This window comes from Trichomycterus rosablanca, chromosome 6 (genome assembly GCF_030014385.1).
Source record: "Trichomycterus rosablanca isolate fTriRos1 chromosome 6, fTriRos1.hap1, whole genome shotgun sequence".
In the NCBI taxonomy this organism is placed as follows: domain Eukaryota; kingdom Metazoa; phylum Chordata; class Actinopteri; order Siluriformes; family Trichomycteridae; genus Trichomycterus; species Trichomycterus rosablanca.
In genome coordinates, this window is record NC_085993.1 from 7684686 (window position 1) to 7707998 (window position 23313).

Sequence of the window (23313 nt, forward strand, 5' to 3'; positions counted from 1 at the left end):
ACGGGTGTTTCTCCGTGCGACCGGCGGAACATCTGGCCAATCAGCGTTGATGAGGCGGACACCCTCTAGCCAATCCTATTTTGAGACTCGATGCTTGCCTGAATACGGGTGTGACGGAGGAATAAGGCCAGTGTGCGGTCGCTGCGAGAACGCTTCCTTCTCGGACACTCCCTATTTACATCTGGATATTTCTACATTTTTATAAGATTTCTGGATCTATCTCAATATGTTTCGAATAATCACGCGCGGTTGTGATTTAAATCTGTTATTTGCACTTTATTAATGTTGCATTGTGGCGTTTTATGTGTTTATTTTCGTTACTGACGTTATGCAGAGAAATGTTTGGTAGTGCGCGTCATCATCTCCTTATTCTATAATCATAATAACAATAATCATTATAATAATCCCAGTGTTTTTAATGCTGAGTGTTTTTCTTTTTTAATTTGCACTGCGTATGTAAACAAATAACCAACATAAGGCCACTGTAATTCTACTTGAACGTTTCGCTTTTTTTAACATTTTGCATATCTACAATATTTACAATCCTGATTTTTCATGCATTGATTTGCATGCCAGTAAAACTCGTCATTCTAAAGGAAAAAAAACGCACTTGCCTTTTTTGCTGCTCTTTTTTAAATGAAGTATTATCACGTATATTTGACATCTCAAGACGCAAACATCTTTGATAAGTCACTTGGATGCATCATTTTTGTGGGGGTGTGTTTTTGGTGTCCATTTTAAAGCAAAGCTGCTTTTATTTCATCTAATCTCATTTGTGCAACCTCAGATCCGATCTGTCAGTCTGTTTACGGGTATCTTAACCAGTAAGATTAGGACAAATAACATCCAGGCTTTTTTATTTTGATATTCTTTTGCCTTTTGCACCAGTTCTCCAGCCTGCAGGGCAAGCATTTTGGTCCGAAAGGTAAGCTGGCATCATTAAACTGTTTCTAAATGTGTAAGTGAGATTAAGCTGCTCTAATCCTCTTTCTCTAGACTTTTCTGCAATAATGATTCACTGCTGCTTTCACTTTACTGCACCATACACACAGTCTGCAGTTCTCTTCTTTAACATTATAATACTGTAGATATTCGAGAGAGCATTGCATTGATATTCTATCTTATCTTAGTATTAAAGTGCTGTGTTATATTTTTATATATTGCATTTGGCTGATGTTCTGCTGATGTTTTCATATTCTGTAGTAATAGTATTTATTTAAATTGAGTAGTGTGTTGGATGATCTGCTGTATTTGGATATTGGTTATGAATATGGTATTGATATTTTTTTCTATGTTAGTGTTTTGGCACTTATGTTTGCTATATGTAAAGCTATATAATGAAAATTATTTTGCTTTTGGTGTATTTTCACCTAAAGTCTGTATTTTGCATTTGTGAGGATACATTGCTGGGTTAAAACACACATATACATACATACATACATACATACACACATACATTACATACATACATACATTGAACTTGAATCCTGAATGGTGCATCCTTGTGACTCGCCAGCAGTGATTAGAATCCACTATGGGCTGATGACTTCTCTGCACTGGTGTAAATAGGCCTAGTTTGACTGCATTTTTGCCAAAACTCAAACTGTCACCTTATGCTCGGAGGCAAAGCATCCCAGCTACTCAGACCTGATTCAGTAACCACATAAACAGGTCTACCATAAACTAGAAGCTGTTGAAATGTTGGTTCCATTGTACACAGTCCAGCAAGCTTTACATCACTTTGGGCATAGAGCTTGCCATGCAAGAAAGAATTGGCACCCTAAAGCTCAATTGAAGTTTGTTGCTATTTAAATCCTGTCCTGCACAGCAGCCTCTAAGACCATGACAATGTAAAGCTTGCTTGGTGATGGTCAGGGACACAAATGTTCCAGCAGTTTTTACTTGCTGTTACTTGGTTTACAAACGATTATCCAGATAAATTTGCTTCTTGCATTAGGTGGAAATTTATGTTTTCTTCCTGAACTTGGAGATTAATGCACTTTGTATTGGACGCAGTCAGACTAATTTAAATGGGCACCAATTAAATGTCTTTATGAAATGAAAAGATTTATTTGCAACTGTGTACAAAACTATAAAGTTGATAGTTTTATAGGTGTTGTGTTATGAGTATTTGAGTGATTTTGCATGCTTATTATATTTTAGATTCCTTTTTTCACTGGTTTAGTGTTGGTATTGTTTACTGGTATGTAGCATTTAATGTTGGTAGTGTGTGTTGTTGAAATATTGTAGATATTATATCTGTATATAGGATGTTATATGCAGTATTAGTATTTTATTATTGTCTGGTATGTCTGTGTTGATATGTCATTGGTATTGTTTTATCATAATATGAATTTTAGGTAGTGTCAACAGTTTCAATTACATTTAGTTTTTATTGTGGGTAAGGTGTACCAGTGTTGAATCATCTGATAAAGTGTTAAATACTGATAATTGAGGCCAGTTCCTTTAAATAATTATGCTTTCCACAAGGTTCTGAAGTGTGTCAGTGGAAATGTGTGCCCATGTTGTCAATATGAGCACTTGTGAGGTCACAAATATGCAAATATACGTACAAAGTTAAATCCATAAGATTCATTTTGTCATTCTATACACCTGAATGGAGTAATTAAGCAGGTGTTCACATACCAAATAGTGTATATATCGTGTGATTGATTATCAGCACATTTGTACTCCCAAGCTATACATTATAAATCAAACTAATATCGACTGGCTCTTCTCCAGCTGCTTGTCTTGATCAAATCAGGAATGAAAGTCTTGGGGTCGAGACCCAAGGGGGGCGTGAAACTTGCCCTGTCTGGGTAAAAAAGGTCAGGGGTTAAATCAGCGTCTGGTGCTTTAGTGAAGTGATTCAAGTGCTTCACGCCTGATGGAGTTCAAGTACACACAACAAAGCCTTCTCGAACCAGAGCAGGTGGTTTGTGTGTGTGTGCGTGCTTTGCTGTTTCTTTATTGTTGCACTCACAAGGACTTTAGCATCTATCAGAAACACACTGTTGATGTTGCAGTTGATCTGAATGAAAGTGGTGCGCTGATGAGCCTCCTGCACCAGCACACGGTCGCAACATGGTCACGTGCAGCAGTGACGCTCTGTCAGCCATTAACCTCTTAGTGCAGCGGCCGGAAACAAAAACACTACTTACAATCTTTATGTTTATGGTTTTAAATGTAGTTCATCTGTAGTTTAAATCATTCTCAGAACCTCTAAACAGATACACTTACATTCCTGGTTTGATTATTATTATTATTATGATTATTATTATTGTTATTTGTAGTAGTAGTATTACTATCAATAATAATCAAGAATGGGATTGCTCAGGTGGTGCAGTGGTAAATTGCGCTAGCCCACTGTCACTTGGCTTCAGGGTTTGAATCCCTATTGGTGCTATCAGCTAGTCACGCATCTACAAACAGTCAGGGTGTGTTACTGCATTGCACTGATACTAGGAAACAAATAGTGTGAAGGCCCCAAATGCACCATTAGTGTCAGCTGACATGTGATCTGAGTTGTGAGTTTTTCAGTGGTGTAAAATAATAAATTCCATCCACAAACACACCAGCAACGTCATCAAGACCAAGAATATCCATGTGAACACAGTATAACCTAGCATTCCTGTGCACACAGTTATAATCATCTGGATCTGTCAGTAATCATACAAAAATATTTTTAGCAAACTGATGCATCAGTTACCATGACGATTGAGAATACAGATTATATTGTGATATATTTAGTATTATAAAACGGATAGTTCCGGCCCTAAAATCTGATTGGCTGAGCCGCGTTCGAAACTGTTGTAAAATCCCCGATAAACGCACACCTACGACCACCTCACATCATTCCATATTAATACGCCACTGAAAAGAAAAAGTGAATGTTATGTTCGCCCTCATGTTGCCTAGCAACACTGTTAACGAACTACCTGGGGTCGCGGAGGAATGCTTTATTGTAAGTGTTTTTGTAAATAAAAACATTTATAAATTGAACATTGTTGTATTTTATAATATTTTATGTTGACCGCCGTTTTATAAAAGCAATAAGCCACTCGAGACCGTGCCAAAACGTCGTGCCAAAACAACCTTCCCCATGATGTCTCTCGTGGCTTATTGCTTTAATAAAGAATGTTATTTCTAAGCACAGTTCATTCATTTGCTCAAATCTTGGTTATTACAAAGGATGCAAATTTATGAAAACTTATAGCGATCGACTTTATTAGTCAACAGTTAAACGTGTTTATTCTTAATGAGAGCTTAACGTGAACGTAACATTTATGTAGTAGCAATAACGTCCTCAGGCAGCTGACATATTTTGGATAAATAGTAGCATAGTGGGTAGAACTTTGGGCTCTCAGTTTAAAGGTTGTGGGTTTGAAATCCATTGTGTAGCCTAGTGGTCCCCAACCACCGGTCCGTGGGCTATTTATTACCGAGCCGCACAGAAAGAATGAATAATTAGAGATTGCTAGAAAAGCAGTTTTCACTTCTTCTATTTCGGGTATTATTGTCTTATTGTCACCCCTAGGTGGGAGCAGCGTCTCATTGCAATGAAAAAAGCTCATTTTACACCGTTTGTGAGCAATATTATGAAAATCTCCTGCCCCTGCCGGTCTTTGAAATTATATCTTGTATGAAACCAGACGAAAGGGAAACGCTGGTGTAGCCCTTGAATAAAGCCTTTAAACTACTCAGGTCCAGGGGCATCATACAGTGGCTGACCCTCTGCTCTAACACGGCTTTCAAACAAGCTTCCGAATAAGCTGTGATATCCAGAAAGAAATTTCATTGTATGTTTACAAGCATAAATGTATATATGACACATAAAGGCATTCCATCTGCCCATTATTATTACACGTTTTCAGAATGAAGATTTTAAATGATTGGTTAGTGAGGAGTTTAAGATGGAACTAAACACACCAGCTAAACACTTCACTTAGGGGTGTTCAAATCGTGTGTGTTTGTCGGTCAGTGTATGTATAAAGCTGGTTGGATACAAGTTAAAAAATATGCTGGGAAACATTGGATGAGAAATCGTTATGTTCATATGAAGGCAGGTTTCTGTTTGATCTTCGCTCACTGGTGTTTTTAAATGTTAAACATTTTATGGGCCTGGTTTGTAGCTCTTGGCACTGCCATTAAGTGAGACTGAGGCTTTAAATGAATGAGGCTATTGTTTTCTGTTCACTTTAAAGCTGTTTATGTGTCCAGTTTTTTTCCAAATAGGTTCAAAATAAGTAGCCGCAGAGGAGAGCTGTTCTCATGCATGTGTCTTTTTTTTCTTTCAGTTGGGGTTAATTGAAAGAAAAGGCAAAAAAGAAAAAGACGCTGTAGAGAGCAAGGTAAGTTTGTTTAAAGTTACTGATTGTTATAAGTCTTGTTACGTGTTCTAAGTGCCCACTTTAGTCCTATAGTTAGTCGTTAAACGAACAAAATAAGAAATATAGTCACAAGTGGCGATTCCTGAGGTCCCAACATAAATTGGCCCATTGTGTTCCCAGTGCATGGGTATGGGACCTTTCCTGAGGAGGAATAGAACAGAAACATTATGGCAAAATGTGTATGCATATTATAGTGCCACCCAGCACTGCAGTTACACCATATTTTGGTATTTTGCCATATCTTAAGATTCTCCTGTGGTATGAATTTTCTAAGCCTGGTGACAATCAGTAAAATGCCTTGGAGTTACAGCAGTATACACCGACAGGGGAGGTGAATAACACTGATTATCTCTTCATCACGGCACCTGTTAGTAGGTGGGATATATTAGGAAGCAAGTGAACAGTTTATCCTCAAAGTTGGAAAAAGGGCCAAATTGTGATGGCTAGACCACTGGGTCAGAGCATTTCCAAAACTGCAGCTCTTGTGGGGTGTTCCCAGTCTGTATGGTCAGTATCTATCAAAAATGGTCCAAGGAAGGAACAGTGGTAAACCGGCGACAGGGTCATGGGCGGCCAAGGCTCATTGATGCACGTGGGGAGTGAAGGCTGACCCCAATTTTATTGGCATCTGGCAACAACACCGTGTAGGAATTCCAACTTTTTTTTGATAAGTTTAAAAATAATAAAAAAAAACCCATGAAGTTCTTGGGGTGCCATTAAACGCCTTGGGCACATTTGTGTATGTTGGGTAAAAGTCAGAAACCGTTTTGTGCTTAAAATTTGTGTAATTAAGGTAGATTATTTGCAGTCTGAACAGCTAAAAAACCTTGTCGCATCTGCTCTGGCACCACCCTGGCCCTGATCATGGAGGCCCACAGAATATCACACACCCCCTCCGACCTGTTTGCACTTGGCGGCCCACAGAGATGAGGACTCACAAATCGCGTATGGACAGTGATGAGTCTACCATCTCTCATGCAGGTGCCTTGACTGGCCAGCAGTGGTCGCAGGTGCAAGAAGCAGTGAAGGACCCTGTTGCCCTCCCTTTCCTCAGGCACAGATTGTTGTGCCTGCTGGATACCCGGCTGGTCATTAGAACAGCTAAGATAAGAACTCGAGAGCTTGAGATCCTAACGAATCTGGACAAGCACCTTAGCTTGAAATCGAATTTGAAGCGAACCCCCGGACTCTCAGACAGATATTTTGTAATTTTTATGCTGTTTGATGTGTGGTGCTTCTCGCTCTTTAAGATTTGTGGATGATTTCGATGACAACAGCAACAACTTGGATTCAAACCAGCAGAATATTTCAGTGGAGGTGGAGTTTTATGAGCAAACATTCCTACAGTTCTGAGTCCAAATTCCTTGTGAGTGCTACAGTGTCAGATACAACGATGTCAGTTTGCCACTTTCTTCACCCGAAGAAAGAACTAGACACTTCACGTTGGTAGAAGTTAACTGGATGCGCACGTCTTCGCTGCACTACTTTGTGTTACCATAGCAACCAAACAGGAGCAAAAGTGACCACAGTACAAACTGACTCATCTGAACTTGGTCACTCTCGATCTACAGACAGTTTCAGGAAGAAAATTATTTCAAAAATAACTCGATACCACTTTTTTATGTCCGATACCGATACTACAAATTGAGTATCTGCCAATACCGATACCAATCCGATACCATCGTTTCTCCTCTCAAACAGCTAAGCAGTAATAATACATAATACTCAATGCACCATGGGTAAACTAGCTATCTAAATAACAATGCTCAGACTGTGAAACAAATATTGTAAAGGAATAAATACAGAACCTACAACATCACACTTACACAAAACTGCTGTTTTTATTTTCACTTTTACACACAGAACATTTAGCAGCATTTCTGGCTTGTTTAACAGCACCGAAACAAACATTTAAAATAGAATTTAAAGTGCAACTTTATTTGTAATTAACAAATAAATTGTAAGTCTACACCTTGAAGAGGCAGTGAAAAAATAATAAAATAAATAATAAAAAATATTATTTATAAACAATACAAATGAAACAATTAAATAATAAAAATAAAACAAATGTATCTATCTTGTCCCGGCTTGGAGATCTCTCACATCCTCAACGATGAATCCATTAGTGTTATGAAATAAAACAAACGACACCGTTTCCCGTTTAGCCACAGACGTCCTCTTCAAAATCCAGCAGGGTTTAATCTAAAATCTTTATATTATAATCTAAAACTTTATAGTTATAATCTAAAAATGTGACAGAACTTTAACGGAAAATCGTAACCAAACTCTGCGTCAATTCTAATTGGTCCATCGCGTTTGATTGACATCCACATCTTCCAATTGTAGACACTTTGACGACATGCCGTAAAACAGTGTTTTTGGCAGTAGTAAATTATTTTTTTAAATGCTAAAAGTTTAAGAAGATCAGTGTGTTTTAATTTCTAAATGGCCTTATTTACATTAAGTGTTATTTACATTAAGTGTTATTTACATTAAGTTTTATTTACATTAAGCAACAGTATCAGATCGGATTAAATTTGTTTTCTTCCGATATCCGATCCAGTGATTTGGGCCAATATCAGACCGATACCGATGCAGATACAGACTATTGGATCGGTGCCAGCCCTAATATCAACATGTTAAAACGCCTTTAAAATCTAACATGAGCAGCTTGTTTGTTTACATTCCTCTACATTTTGAATGTGGAATCTCTGTATTAAAATTTGACCTCATGCAGGAGTCTGATACGTTAATCCATCACCACCGAGACTTGAGTTTTAGTTTTGGCTGGGCCAACGGCTTGGCTTGCTGCTAAACTGATGCATTTTAGCTATTTCTAAGTGTGGGAGGGCTGGACAGCAGTATCCTGTACACATACTGATTCTCTCTGTAAGAGACCAGTGTAAACAAATGACCAGCAGTGTAAACATATGTCCGGCGGCCTCACATATGTTAGGGTGGCGTTTGTTAGCCTGGGATCTGAGTTCTGTCTAAATCTCCTGTAACAAAAATAATTTGGTTGAACTACCCCCCACCCCCGATTATTTAAATTTTTTTTATGGCCCCACCCTGATGTGAACCAGCTGACAAAGCCCTACTCTTGAATTCATTCCCAAATAAACACGTGTCATTTATTACCGCAGTAAGTGTCAGGATTTGGTTTTTCTCATACCTTATGACATCATGAATATTCACCAGGCTATGCTAATCACATGCTAATAAGCCGTGTGAGCGTGGTTCCATGTGTTCTAAAGGAAACGTTCGTGTTCAGCCTTGATTACTGCAGCCTGATGAAATTAACTGTACAAACACTCTGTAACTGTATGTTGCTGGCTGGGAATCATCACGGGAAATGAGTTCTGATCGTGCAGGAGCGCTAGCTGCTGCGTGTTCGTTCATTAGCCTGGCGTCGGTAAGCTGTGTGACTATACCAGAGCATGATGGGAATTTTAAATGCTGCGTGTTTTCACATTTCTCCATGTAAACTGTAGATGTATAACAGATTACAGGTAGAATGTCACAGCGCTAATCGCAGCCTAATCAAAGCGCAAGTGATGAATGATAAACTCGTACAGCTGATAAATAACGTTATTAATGTTCGCTATCGTAAATCCACACAGTTTTCATGATTCATTACTCAAATCTTCATAAATGTCACGACTGAAAGACGGGATTTCCGCCAACCTACAGTGGATTAGCTTGCTAATTATGTTGCAAGCGGTGACAGAGTCAGGACTCAGAGGTGTTGACTCAATTAGATGTGAAATGACAAATGAATCTGATCTAAAAGTCAGTTTCTGTGTGTTGAGGGAGATTTTTTTTCCCAGTGTGGGGTTCCACAAAGGATAGAAGATAAACATGGACACATCAGTGTGACGTATAAAGAGATGTTGTTTAAATAAAAATAAAATACTTTTTTTTTCTGTACACCCTGCTTAAATAGGCACCTTAATGCACAACTATAGTTTGATCTCATGTAAAGCTTGCTCGTCTGTGAACAACGTTGTTTGTGGATATGTTATACCTGCATTTTTTCTTATTATTTTAGTCTAGTCATATCCAGGTCCCCAGTCGTATCTCCTCCTATGCTGCAGACCCTGACCGAGGAGGGCCGTACCTAATACACGCCCCTTAGACACATGTGTAGTACCAAACCTCTTCTTTTTACTTGCCAGGGGTGGCACGGTGGCTCAGTGGGTAGCACTGTCGCCTCGCAGCAAGACGGTCCTGGGTTCAATCCCCAGACAGGGTGGTCCAGGTCCTTTCTGTGTGGAGTTTGCATGTTCTCCTTGTGTCTGCATGGGTTTTCTCCAGGTTCTCAAGTTTCCTCCTACAGTCCAAAGATGAGCAAGTGAGGTGAATTGGAGATACAAAATTGTCCATGAATGAACTCTTGTGTAACCAGTAACTATCTGTCTTGTCATGAATGTAACCAAAGTGTGTAAAACATGACGTTAAAATCCTAATAAATAAATAAAATTCGCCTTGCCAGAGGTGGGTTCACTTCACACTGTTGTCTATTATTCCCCATCTCTGTGCAGAGCCCTGGCCAGCAGAGGTCGCAATTGCAGCAATAATGAGAAATCCATTCGACTTTCCCACCCTCAGACACAGGCAATCATATCTGTGTATGTGCCCAGCCAGTCAATAACAGAACATTTAGACCCCTGTGCTAGTTGATTATCCCGTGGACATCTGAACTACAGACCATAAACACAGTTGCTGGCTGTTTCTTATCATCTGCCTTGCCACAGGGATAATTGATATGTTTAATTTTATATTAAACATCTAATATGCTGTCTGTATATTGACCCAGTTGAGATTTAGAAAACCAATTTAACCCACATGTGTAAAAAGACACGACAGATTATCCCCCCCAACCATTCATCACATTTCATTCAAAATCCTCCAGCTTTTAATGTTTCATTTTCCACGAAATAAGAACAAACGTATTTAAATCTTCTGTTGTTAGCTTGAAGATGCAAATCTCAGAATCCAGACGTTCCGAAACAAACGTTGACGCCCGGTCTGTACTGTGTTTATAACAGCAGAAGGTCGTGTGAAGGGTGAAAGGTCTATCTGAATCTGAATGGATTTGTAAAACAGGCACAGATGGGCGACAAGACACACTGGAACCCCCCTCTTCAACCCCCCTCCATAACCTGAAATTATTCGTAACACTTTCCCACACGGTGCTGTCCTGACATAACAATGAAACCCAACAGACCTTCCAGTTCAGAACATCCAGCCTAACACGCCATGTTTATTTATGCTCCATGTGCTGCGTTTGACTTTCCTCTGACCCGGGACGTGGGGACCCCCAGTTTTTCTTTATAGTCACCTTCCCTTTCTTGTTCTACCATTGGGGTCCAAAAGATATGGTTTGACAGGCTTGGTGGAGGAGCTCCAGTTCTTTAGGATGAATTGTAAATATGATTGCGAGCCAGACCTTTTTTAGGGCTAGCGCTTCATCTCACAACTGCTTTTTTGACCGAATGGTTCAGAAAGCCTCTGCAAGATTGAAGGCTGTTATAGCTTCAAAGGATAACACTGTCCTATTCCAAGATTATTCCAAAGAGTCCACACACACACACGTGCACACACACGTGCACACACACACACACACACACACACACACACACACACACACACACACTATATGGCCAGAAATGTTTGTGCACCTGACCATGAGCTTAATGGATTCCATTTCAAAAACATATTGTATTAAAATAGACTGACATATGTGATCTTTTCAGCTATAACAGCCATTCATCTGAGAAGGCTTCTACCAGACTTTAAAGTATGCCTGTGAGAATTTGTGCCCATTCAGTGGTACAAAGGACAATTTGTATGGCTGGACACATGTTGGTCGAGAAAGGCCCAGTTGATATTTCAGTTTATTCCAAACCTCTGTTAAGTGGGGCTGAAACACATGAAGGGACATTATAGATCATGCTTTGTGCACAGGCGATCCCGGAGCAGGAAAGGGCCTTCCCTAAACTGTATCTACAAAGTTCGAAACATATAATTATACAGTTTTTTTTATGTTTATGTTGTTTTGGCTAAAACACTTAAAGGAGAGTACCAATACTTAGTGTCCATATAGTGTTCTTTCAGCCATGTAATGTATTGAGTGCGCTGGTGCTGGTCGCAGGTTGGTCTGTAGGGAGTTTGGGATGTTCTCCTTCTGTTTGTAAATGCCCTAAAAAAAACAAAAAAAAAACACATATACAAGATTTGGAATTGTGTGTGTGTTAGTGTACACGAGGGAATTGTACTATAGGGAGATAAATGCAGAGAGGAACATCAGAGGAACATCACAATGAGGGAGGATGGGTAGAGGGTCGGTGGGGTAGAACTTTGGGGGAAGGGGGTGGGTATTATAAGGGGAGACAGACAGTGGAGGTGGGGTGCTTATGGGGCAATAGAGTGTGAGAAAATTTCCCATAAACCCTGGCGACCATGTGCTTCCTGTAATTTATTCAACGCAGAACAATGGGCGCATTGACCGAGACGAACCAGGCGAAGGGGGGAAGGGAGGAACCAAGGGGGGGAGGTGCTGATACATTTGATTACCCAACAGAGGTACGAGTAAAAACAGCTAATTGGTCCACTGAGGGGCTGAAATCCCAGCTGGTTGATCAAAATCTGGAAGTGTTGTTTGGTTGACGGGGCAACAGGAAAGCTGAGCTCCAAGCTGATTGGTCGAGGAGAGGAAGAGAAACAGTAAGCTGGTTGGTCCAGATGAAAACACAAAACAGGTGATTCGTCCACAGTGGGCCTGAAGTCCTGAAGTCCAATCAGACTGGACCTGAAGTCCTGAGGTTCCGTATGATTGGTTAGACAGATAAGAATGTTGAGCTGATTGGTCAGTCGGAGAACATGTGGAAGTTGATGTAGTTGGTCAACAATAGGACAAACGGACCAAGCTAACTAGCTAGTTGAGTTACATGAGCGAGTTGATTGGTTGACGTGTGAATGTATAAGCCGTTTTGATTGGTTAATAGTATGATGTAAGAATCGTGCTGGTGATGGACTGGTGTGGTCAGGAGACCTGATCATGAGCTTGTTGGACATGCCTTGTAGGATGGCTTTCCACAAGATCTTGGAGTGTGTCTCTGAGGATTTGTGCACATTTAATCAATTTGTAGGGTTAGGTACTGATGCTGGATGAGAAGGCCTAACTTGTGGTCAGTGTTCTGACTCATCCCAACCCTGGTCAGTGTGGTAGATGTGAGGGTCCAGTGCAGGCCACACCAAACCTGGTCATTGATTTAATGTTTCTTTAAGCAACGTGTGGCTAAAACACCTGAACTTCATAACTGAGCTGATTGGCTGATGGTAGTAGCATGGCTTTTAAATCACATACATTATAGGTTACTATGACAGCTGGTCACGTCCTGTCAGGCGGTACTGTACTGATGTATCATTTATTATGAGATAGTATGTGATTTGGGACACAGCAAGATCCAGATGTGTTTAGCATTAACGCCTCTTCCTATTTTCTGTTTTTCCTGCAGAGCCAAAATCCTGCACTCGTCCACTCCTCTACTTCAGCACTAATGGCAGCTGTAGCACTTCCTGTTCCTACAATTCCCATGATTCTTAGCGTGTTGCCTCCTCCAAAGAAGTTCCTCCACACTTCAGCTACCGGGAGCAGAAAGAGCTGCTGAATAGTGTTCAACGTATACACACCAACAAGCACCTCTCAGGTCAGAAAACGTGTGTGTGTGTGCATGTGCATTAATAGCAGCCAGCGTGTGGTCAGGCTGACATTTAAAGCTTGTTGCTGGAAGTGATCCGCCATTGTGGTTCAGTTTGCGTTAGTATGATTTCGCTGCATTGAACTTGGCATTAGGCGAACATTAAAAATGTTAGGATAAAGTACAACCCTGAATAACGTTATGAGTAGCTTTGTGGAGAACGACAGAATGAATTTGGTCTGATTTTAAATTTGTTATAACTGTGGCGATGTGACGTCATTCATCACGTGAACGTGGTACGTCTGAGGTTGCGTGCATAGTGCGCACTTGTGTACTGAAAGAGCGTACTGCTTTACCGGCCGAGCAATGTGCACTGCCTCGAATTTAGTACGTACTGATTAAGTATGCGATTTTGGACACAGCCTGAGATTTGAAGCTTGGAGCTGGAAGTGAGCCGCCATTGTGGTTCAGTTTGTGTTAGTGTCAGTAAGGCGCTTCTTAGCATTTTAGCTTCACCTAACTTGTAATTTGGGAATTAGGTTTGGTTTTGCTGCTTTGTTCAGCAATAGAACAGCAGAGCAGAGTGTTATCACCAATAACAACACGGCTGTGACGTGGTCGCAGGCTCGAGCTGAAAGCAGGAAACAGCTCTACTACTGACCGTAACCTTCCGCCAAAAAATAGTTCCACAGCTACTAACTTGTTGCTATGCAACAGTACCAATTCCCTACCGTGCTCTAACACAGTCCACTATGACCCTAGGCATCTGTTTTTATAACACGACCAAATAATATTAGTTACAAATACAAAGTGCAAATAAGCCAAGATTAAATAAAAATATAAAAAATAAAGATTGAAGAGTTAGAATTGAGTTCTTTATTGGGGATATTGGAGATTATTATTTGTACAGGTTACTCTACAGATATTTTACCTGATTGGTGTAAATTCCACTACTGTAGGAGTCGTTATCTTTATTGCACATACATTAAGAGCACAGTGTCTACCCTGGACTGATGATGCTTCTTCAGATTAGCGTGCTGCGTGTTGCTAATGAGTCTACTGCCTGTAATGTTGCGGGGAAACGGATTGTGAAGCCGCCGGCTCGATGCTAATTAGTAAACGAGACTCATTTTTAATTGCAGCTTTCACATGTATGTAATTGGAAAAGGTGAAATCGTGGCTTGGAGCAGATCTAATACAGATAGAATTCTGTAGCTATACCATAAACATACTATATTTAGCCAAGGATTCTAATCAAGCTAGCAGGGAATTTGTGCGATCAGGGTAAGAACGCCACTAGCTAATGAGTTTATATTAGCTTGTTTGTATTTGACTTGATTTTTTCTCATTTGCTTGTAACTCCTTTGTTTCTTTATTTTTGTTTGTTTGTTTTTGTCTTTGTTCCTCATCATTTCCTTTTTTTATCATCCTTTAATGTGCCGGCAGTTTTACAGTCTTAATTTTAAGCTTTTGCATCATGATGAATTTTTATGCATTTAAGTGGCTCAGCGGTGAAACGTGCTAGCCCACCACTGCTGAGATCCTGGTTTGAATTTCAGCAGGCACTATCGGCCAGCCAAGTGCACACACTGATTCAATTGTCTATGCCTGAGAGGGTTTCCATACCCGAAAATGGATTGGCACACTGTTTGGGGTGTGTTTCTGCCTTGCCCCCAGCATTGTAAAACATAAAAATGAAATAATGAGTAACATTGTATTGGAATATTTTGGAGTCGACGCCACTGGCGCTTTGGGAAGTACTGTCGCCTCACAGCAAGAAGGTCCTGGGTTAAAGCGGTCCAGGTCCTTTCTGTGTGGAGTTTGCATGTTCTCCCCGTGTCTGAGTGGGTTTCCTCCAGGAGCTCCAGATTCCTCCAACAGTACAAAGACGTAAAAGTGAGGTGAATTGGAGATACAAAGTTGTCCATGACTGTGTTTGATATAACCTTGTTAACTAATGAACCATGTGTAATGCGTAACTACTGTTCCTGTCATGAAGGTAACCAAAGTGTAAAACAGTTAAAATCTTAATTAATATTTTGTAGACTTGCACAATACATAATTTCTACAATATTACTATTATATGTAACAGTACTAGCGAGGGCGGCACGGTGGCTCAGTGGGTAGCACTGTCACCTCACAGCAAGAAGGTTCTGGGTTTGATCCCAAAGTGGGGTGGTCTGGGTCCTTTCTGTGTGGAGTTTGCATGTTCTCCCTGTGTCTGCGTGGGTTTCCTCCGAGAGCTCCGGTTTCCTCCCACAGGCCAAAGACGTGCAAGTGAGGTGAATTGGAGACACTAAATTGTCCATGACTGTGTTCGATATAACCTTGTGAACTGATGAATCTTGTGTAATGAGTAACTACCGTTTCTGTCATGAATGTAACCAAAGTGTAAAACATGACGTTAAAATCCTAATAAACAAACCAGCAAACAAACACTACTAGCGTAAAATCCTGCATCTTGCTAATCAGCTATTTAAACAAGACATTTCTGTGTTCCATATGTCAAGTTTGTTCAGTTAGATAGAATTAGTCAGTGTCGTGTTTTCAGGTAGATCAACAGCCACTATTCTAAGAAGGCTCACAAGACTTTAAAGTATGTCTGCGAGAATTTGTGCCTATTCAGCCAAAAGAGCATTTGTATAGCTAAGCACTGAAGCCTCAACTGATGTTCCATTTTATTACAGAGCTGTTCAGTGGGGTTGAGGTCGGGGCTCTGTGTGGGCCACTGGATGTTTTGGAACATAGAAAACTCATCAGGCGCATTACCGGCGTAACATCAGTGTAGTGACTTACGAAATCTACATCATTTTATGGTGAAACAAACTCCAGTAACGTTGTAAAATTTATCAGTCAAACAGAGCAGACAGACTCATGTCTGTTCCATAAACATCAGATCAAAAAATACATGGACTCCTGATCCGGAGCTTGTTGGATATTACATTCCAAAAATATAAGCATTATTATAGTTTGTTTTCATTTGTAATATTTCGGAATGTGCCTATTGGAATTGCCCATTCTTTCAGTAAAGTATTTGTATGGTCAGGCACTGATGTCAGACATGGAGGCTTTAAAGTCAGACTGTGGCTAAAGTCTTTGAATTCAATAATTATGATGGGTGTCCACATACTTTTGGCCATTTGGTGTAGTTTCTTTTAGTCAATTTTGTCTTCTGCTGCTGGGGGATCCCTGATTGCATTTGAGGAGGGTATATTTCCTGCTTGCACCTCCTCTGACCTGTGCACAGTCCTTAGCGGACGCTTTCTTATTCACCCATGCTTCTGCACAGGTGCCTCTATCTGCTAATCAGGGTCCTTGAACAGCGTTAGAAGACCCCACCTACATAGTCCGGTCATCCTGCCCTATTAGACACGGTAGCCAGTTGCTGTCTGCTGCAGGCACTGCCAATTAGGCCCGCTAGATGGCACCCAACCGACTAGTGGCAATGCCGAGTTTTAAACCAAGGAGTTCAGAATCTTGGCGCTGGTGTGCTAGCGGAATATCCCGCTGCGCCACCTGGGTGCCCTTGGTGTAGATTTTTATTTCAGGTTTCAACTCATGTCGTCTTATTCGTGGTGTTAGCTGGCATTGCTGCAAACTGCCCCAGGCTCACCCCCCTCCCCCCTCCCTGGGTGAATTCTATATTGTATTCTACATGTATTCTTAATATTTTTAATGAAAGTGTAATCAATGTATTTAGTTTTATATGTATTTAATATTAAACATATTTTTACACTGCCTGTTTTAACTGCAATTGTGAAGCTTCCACTGATGATAAATACTGAATCTTAGAATATATCGTCAGACTGATTGCCAGCATGTACGTCGTTTAGCAATAGTAGGCATTTTTACGGAGGAGGATCCTCACTGTAGGAAAATAGAATTGATTAAAGGATTTAAAAATAGCACAGACAAACGATCACGCATTTTCTTGGCACTGAATCAAGATGAGGGTCGGGGACAAACGCTCTCTTTTCTTTCGGCATGGCGATGCAGACGCTCTCTCCAGACACCGATCAGATCAGTTCTTCACATCCACTGTTTTTCTCTTGCATGTGTTATTGTTTTGCTAGCGGCATTCTCAGAACAAAATGACGAGGAGAAGGGGGGGGGGGGGGGGTGACAGCTGGGAAATGGCTGACTTAAAGGGGTGTGAATAATTTATCACATTGCCGGTCTGTTTTTCTGCCCACCATGTTTGGGGACATCCTTGTAACTGAGACTGAACAGGAAGGAAGCGTGTGAGGAGGAAAAAGCAAACCTGTGAAAGAGAGCGACTGAAGCGCCTGGTTTTCTTGGCATGGTTTCAGCTCTGATAAAAATGGCGTCCTGTTCGGAGAGACAGGCAGGCAGGGCAGAGAAAGCGTCGACGCACCGCCGGATCATCTCGCTGTGCACATTTTCGGATTCCTCTTCTGTTTTCCTCCTCAAAAGCTGCAGAAAAAGCCGAGAGCTTCAGGCTTCCCATGAAAACATCAAGATGTGAAGCTTTTCAGATGCTGATCTGCTGCCAGCGCCTCTTAACAGGCACTTCAGACCCTGCCAGTAGAGCCGAGCTGAAGGACATTCGAGCTTTTTAACCCAAACAGTGCCCGTCTTCTCCTCGGGCTGAAGAGGTTTCACATTTTGGGACGGACGTACTCCACTCAAAAAGCCGATTGATCCCGAAACCAAAGCAAATAAATAATATTTTAGGAAGTGTCTGAGAGTCTCGACCGGCGGAATGGGACGACTGTACCGAAAACATGAGGATTAGTGACACGGCTCCATTTTTATAGACGTGTACTGGTTCTTTATCAAAGGGCAGCAGGGCTCATAGACGACCGTTCTGAGGTACAGCTGTCCAAAGTGTACTATTTCAGGTTCGTCACTTGTTTTCTAGATGAAGTGATGACTAATAAAATGTATTATTCATTACTTATGAGGAAATACGATGTGTTTTGGATTAGAGCTAACAATCTGATCATTATCAGGTTTCTGCACTTTAAATGAAAGTGGATCTGTATTCAGATTTCGGGGAAGCTGATCCACAGAAATGGAATCCAGTCCAGTGTTATTTAAAGCTTCTTATAATCGGATCTCGTTTGGGGCTCCGGAGTGGCGCAATATTAAATGTAAATCTTAATCTGAGTGTCCGCTGTCCGCTCAGAGGAGGAGGGTTCCACGTTTGAGCCTGGTTCTTCTCGATGTTTCGTTCTTGCGCATTTCCACTGATTTTTTTTTAAACTTTTTTTTGCTGGCGTGGCCTCTGATTGCTGATTCGGTGTTTAGGTTTGGATCTCTGTGAAGTTGCTTTTTTGCAAAGCGCAACAGAAACAGAACTGAATTGAACGTGAAGAACAAAGATGAAGCCGAATCAGCTACTTTGTTTACATTTGGCCCCAAGAGCGTTTTCCCCAGCCATAATCTTTGCTGCTCACAAATTAAAATATACTAAGCATTCTATTCTATCTATTCATGCATTTTCTATTTTTCTTTCAGCCTAGTCGTATCCAATTCCCTACCACACGCCCCCTTTGCCACGTGTGCAGTATCCAGCCTCATCTTTTCACCTGTGTGTAACAGGTTCACACAGGAATCAGTATTGCGTCATGTGATGCTATTTATTATTCACCATCTCTGAGCTGCACCTCGACCAGCCAGCAGAGGCCACAACTGCAGCAGCAGTGAGGAATCCCTTAGACCCACCGTTCAGGTACACAGCCAATCGTGTCCGTGTAGGTACCCGGTCGGCTGATAGCAGAGTCTTTGTACTGGTGGGCTAGTGTGTTTTACCGCTGCACCACCCAAACCCTGAAAAAATGATCTGCTCCTGGATTTCACCTTGTCATCACTAGAACCAAAATTCGACCCTGTTTTACCTTGAAGGTTTTGCATCTTTGTTGGAAGGAATTCTAATTGTTAATATTACTTTCTTTTGTTTCTTTGTCTTTAAATTGATTTTCTGTGTTGGTGTCTTGTTCTAATCCTCGCCTCTGGCGTATATTTAATTACAGCAAAGCCACGACTGTTCTTGACCATGAGCCCAAAGTAATGTTACAGAACAATCAGAGATCATGATTATGTAACAAAAACTGGTGATTTCTAACAACTGGACCCACTAAGGAGTGGACATCAGTTTATCTTTATGCAAATGGGAGTAGTTCTGTCAGGATCATAACACGTTAGAGTTTAATACATTTGTAATTTACATTGACTGCTTTATTAGGGTTGCGGTGGGTCCATTTTCACCAGGAAACACTGGGCGCACGGCGGGAACACCCTGGACCAGGTGCCAATCCAGTGCAAGACTTTGGCCTTCCTTTAGATATAGCCAATCATGTTTGTCTAGCACCCCTCAGATTCATAGAAATTGTAATTGTATTTTGTATTTTGTGTTAACATTGACAATTATTATTATTATTGTTATTATTATTATACACTTTGGATGTGTGTTGCAGCCAAACACTAGATTTATCCAGACCAGGCCAGGGTTTTGCTATTTTAAAATAATTAGTTTCAGGGAGCCTGTGCCCACTGTAGCCTCTTGTTCTTGGCTTTTTGGAGTGGAACCCAATGTGAACTTTTGCTGTTGTAACCCATCAGTGCCATTGTGATGTGACAAAGCAGTCTGAAGATTTTTTTGGCAGTACTCATCTAAACAAACTGGTGAAATGTTGTGACTACATTACACATCTTCACTTTAAATCTTCAGTTTTTGGGCTCCCATTTGGTGCATCAGAAAAGTGTTTGCTAGCCGCTCAGGTGGCGCAGCGGTAAAAGACACGCGCTGCAACCAGAGCTGGATTTTGAAGGAGCGTCGTTTCGAATCCAGCTCTGCCTTCACGGTCGAGGCTGGGCGGCTATGGACAACGATTGGCCTGTTGTCCGGGTGGGGGGCGGGACTTGAGACCGTAGGGGATGCTCTCTCAGGAACGGGGCGGTTGCGCCCTCTGCTGGCTGGTTGGTGGCGCCTGTATGGAGACGGGAGGGGTGTGGCGGAGTGTGTGATCCTCCGTGCACAGTACTCTGCCACGCTACACTCGTCAAGTGTGGGTGATAAGACGGTCGATTGGCTGTGCACGTTTTAGGAGGAGGCATGGAATGGCCTCGTCAGCCCCAATCAGGAGCAGGAATCCGCACTAATGAGAGGATGATAGATGGGACGAAATTGGATGTGCTAAATGTATAAAAAAAATTAAAAATTAAAAAAAAATTAAAAAAAATAAAAAAGAAAGAAAGAAAAGTGTTTGCTCCTCTGTCTGCAAGTTTGAGCCTTAAAGCTGCCACAACCCCTCTGACAAGTCGATTGTTATGGCATTCCCGTGTCCTCATCCGGCTTCTGTGAGCTTTTGTTTGTTAATGCCTCCTCAAACCAAGTTGATCTTTAAATTACTTTACATTGACTGCACCCTTTAGGATACAGTGGATTCACGTGTCTCAGAGGAAGCACATGTTAGCCCTCGAGTTAGTGAGTTCTTTAAATCTGGGTTCTTGGTTTAAGCTGGACAAACTAATATAGTTTTAATTCTGGTTCTGTGTTTAAAAGCATGGAGAGTCAGATGGACTATTTACTGTGGCTTCTGCTGAAACGCTGTGACTCTGTAAGATTAGAATGTCTGGTAGGAGTAGATAAGGCAGAGAGAAAAAAACAGCATTAGGAGACTCCGGGTACGAGTCTGTTTATGCAGAAAGAAGCCTTCAGTGTGGCAGATCATCAGGGTGAATTGTTCCACTGATTGATGCTTCTGTTCTGTGTGGTAATGAGATGGAATGGAAATAAAGCCTGAAGGTACGAGAGAAACACTGGTGTTCATTCACACTCAGCTCCCGGTCCTCACTAGAACAAGTGGATGAGATTTTATGTGAATGTTAAATAAATAAACTTTTAATGATGATTGCTTTGCCTTAAAGATGGTCAGTTTAACAAGGATAATAAATCTAATAATAATAGATGTAATATTAAGTCTAATACAAAAATATAATGAATAATATTAATGATTTAATAATAATAAATAATGATCAACAATAAAAAAACAATAAAAAATGTAAATTATTATTACTATTATTTTAAATTATAATAAAATAATAATAATAATTATGCTTATGATACATATAATAAAATAAATAAAATACTACTGTTACTACTACTACTAATAATATTTAAATTGTCTTTTTCAATCAACCATCATTCTTGAGGTTTGCCAGTCCAGTCATTTGAGTCTCATCAGTTTCCTCCTCCTGCAGGAGGTGCATTGCCCCAACTTTTCTGGGGTTCCTTCCAGCTACCGCCATCTCCATCCCAAGATGAAGTAGGAGAGCCATCTCCGCAAGCTGACTTTGAACCATCATTCCAGCTAGGAGACTTCTCATCAGATCCCCAGGATACCCCACTCGAATCATAATCTTCTCATTATGTGTCCAAAAGCTTTAGTTTTGGTTATCAGGGCTTTGAGTGAGATGATTGATTTGGAACCACAAACCTGGCAAAACTAAACTGCAAATAAACTTAAGTGTTTTGGCAGGTTTTGTGTGTAGGGCCACCAGTGGCCTAGAAAAAGCCCTGCCCTCAACCTCACTGACCACCTTTGGGGGGAATTAGAATGAAAGTGTTGGCTAAATTTCCACATACACACATTGAAACCTTGCAGAAGGCATTACCAGGACAGTAAAGGCTGTTCTAAGCTGTTCTAATTGCCATGGTCTGGGAAAGGAATTTGTGACAAGCTCATGGTTAGGTGTCCGCATATTTTTGGCCATTTCACGAAAATCCATGGACAAAAAACTGAGAGTCAAGACTGTATGGATTTTTTTGGATTATCTTTAAAATGTGTACATTTGTTTAGATGGCTGGAGTGTGCAACCATGACGGTTGGATGGATTTTTGAGAAGTCGACAAAATAGAGACGAATATTGAGGAATGTTTGTTTTTTGTGTGGAATGTGTAATGAAAATAGTGCATGCTGCAAACTCGATAGCATCAGATCGCTAGCCTAAACAATAAACTTAATTACAGTCTGTTTGGTGGTGTAATGCGTAACTTATGAATTGACTGAAGCCTTGTGGGACTGAGGCAGAAGCAGAGACGCTCTGCTTTCATTTGCATTGCAAGATCAATAAATTCCTCCCCCTTTCTCCATTATCTTACATGCTATCGATTAGCTGCTATCTCATGATTGATTACAGCTGTGCTACTGTGAGTCCTCCAGCCCGGCGGTGATCTACGGTAGCAGTGCGGTTCTGATTTTATAGGCATCCAGTAGGGTGTGGGGAAATGATGAATGAGGGACTGCTCGTGGTTTCATGCAAATAAATGAACCATGTTCCACCTCAGCTTCCTGGGCAAGGCTGGCAGATAAGACTGATGGTCCTTCTTCTCCACATGCCTCTGCTTCCCAGCGATGTGTAATATATACACGGACATGTTTGTTCTAATATGACTAGCGCTACGGTCCACTGAGCATTGCAATATTCTGGAAATCTAAAAACCAGGCATGTATGACAAATATCTACTGGCGTGTGGAGGAGAAAGTCATAGATCATCCACATCTGCTACTCTTTTTATATCTTACCCAAGGTTTATAGAAGTGTTCTCAGGCTTTTTGTCCTTGCATGCAGATTTAGGTTAAGAAAACTCTTTATAGTCTTGTTTAGTGTTCACACCATGCCAGCATTTATGGGTCAAGATGAAGTCTATACCAATGCACATATGAATAGAATAGAATGCCTTTATTTGTCATATATACATACAGTGTATCACAAAAGTGAGTACACCCCTCACATTTCTGCAGATATTTAAGTATATCTTTTCATGGGACAACACTGACAAAATGACACTTTGACACAATGAAAAGTAGTCTGTGTGCAGCTTATATAACAGTGTAAATTTATTCTTCCCTCAAAATAACTCAATATACAGCCATTAATGTCTAAACCACCGGCAACAAAAGTAAGTACACCCCTAAGAGACTACACCCCTAAATGTCCAAATTGAGCACTGCTTGTCATTTTCCCTCTAAAATGTCATGTGATTTGTTAGTGTTACTAGGTCTCAGGTGTGCATAGGGAGCAGGTGTGTTCAATTTAGTAGTACAGCTCTCACACTCTCTCATACTGGTCACTGAAAGTTCCAACATGGCACCTCATGGCAAAGAACTCTCTGAGGATCTTAAAAGACGAATTGTTGCGCTACATGAAGATGGCCAAGGCTGCAAGAAGATTGCCAACACCCTGAAACTGAG

At 40.9% G+C, this 23313-nt stretch overlaps 1 protein-coding gene across 2 annotated transcripts in view; it reads left to right on the forward strand.

Annotated features, from left to right (window-relative positions):
• Positions 1-727: 727 nt before the first annotated feature.
• The window catches only part of tnrc6c2 (trinucleotide repeat containing adaptor 6C2), a 42244-nt gene continuing 19658 nt past the window's right edge, over positions 728-23313 (forward strand). Inside the window, exons 1-3 of one of the 2 annotated variants that reach the window (XM_062997347.1) lie at positions 728-925; positions 5298-5351; positions 12911-13102. The gene's annotated coding sequence lies outside the window, so the exon portion shown is untranslated. The remainder of the gene's footprint in view (positions 926-5297; positions 5352-12910; positions 13103-23313) is intronic. The other variant, XM_062997348.1, reaches the window with a different exon arrangement.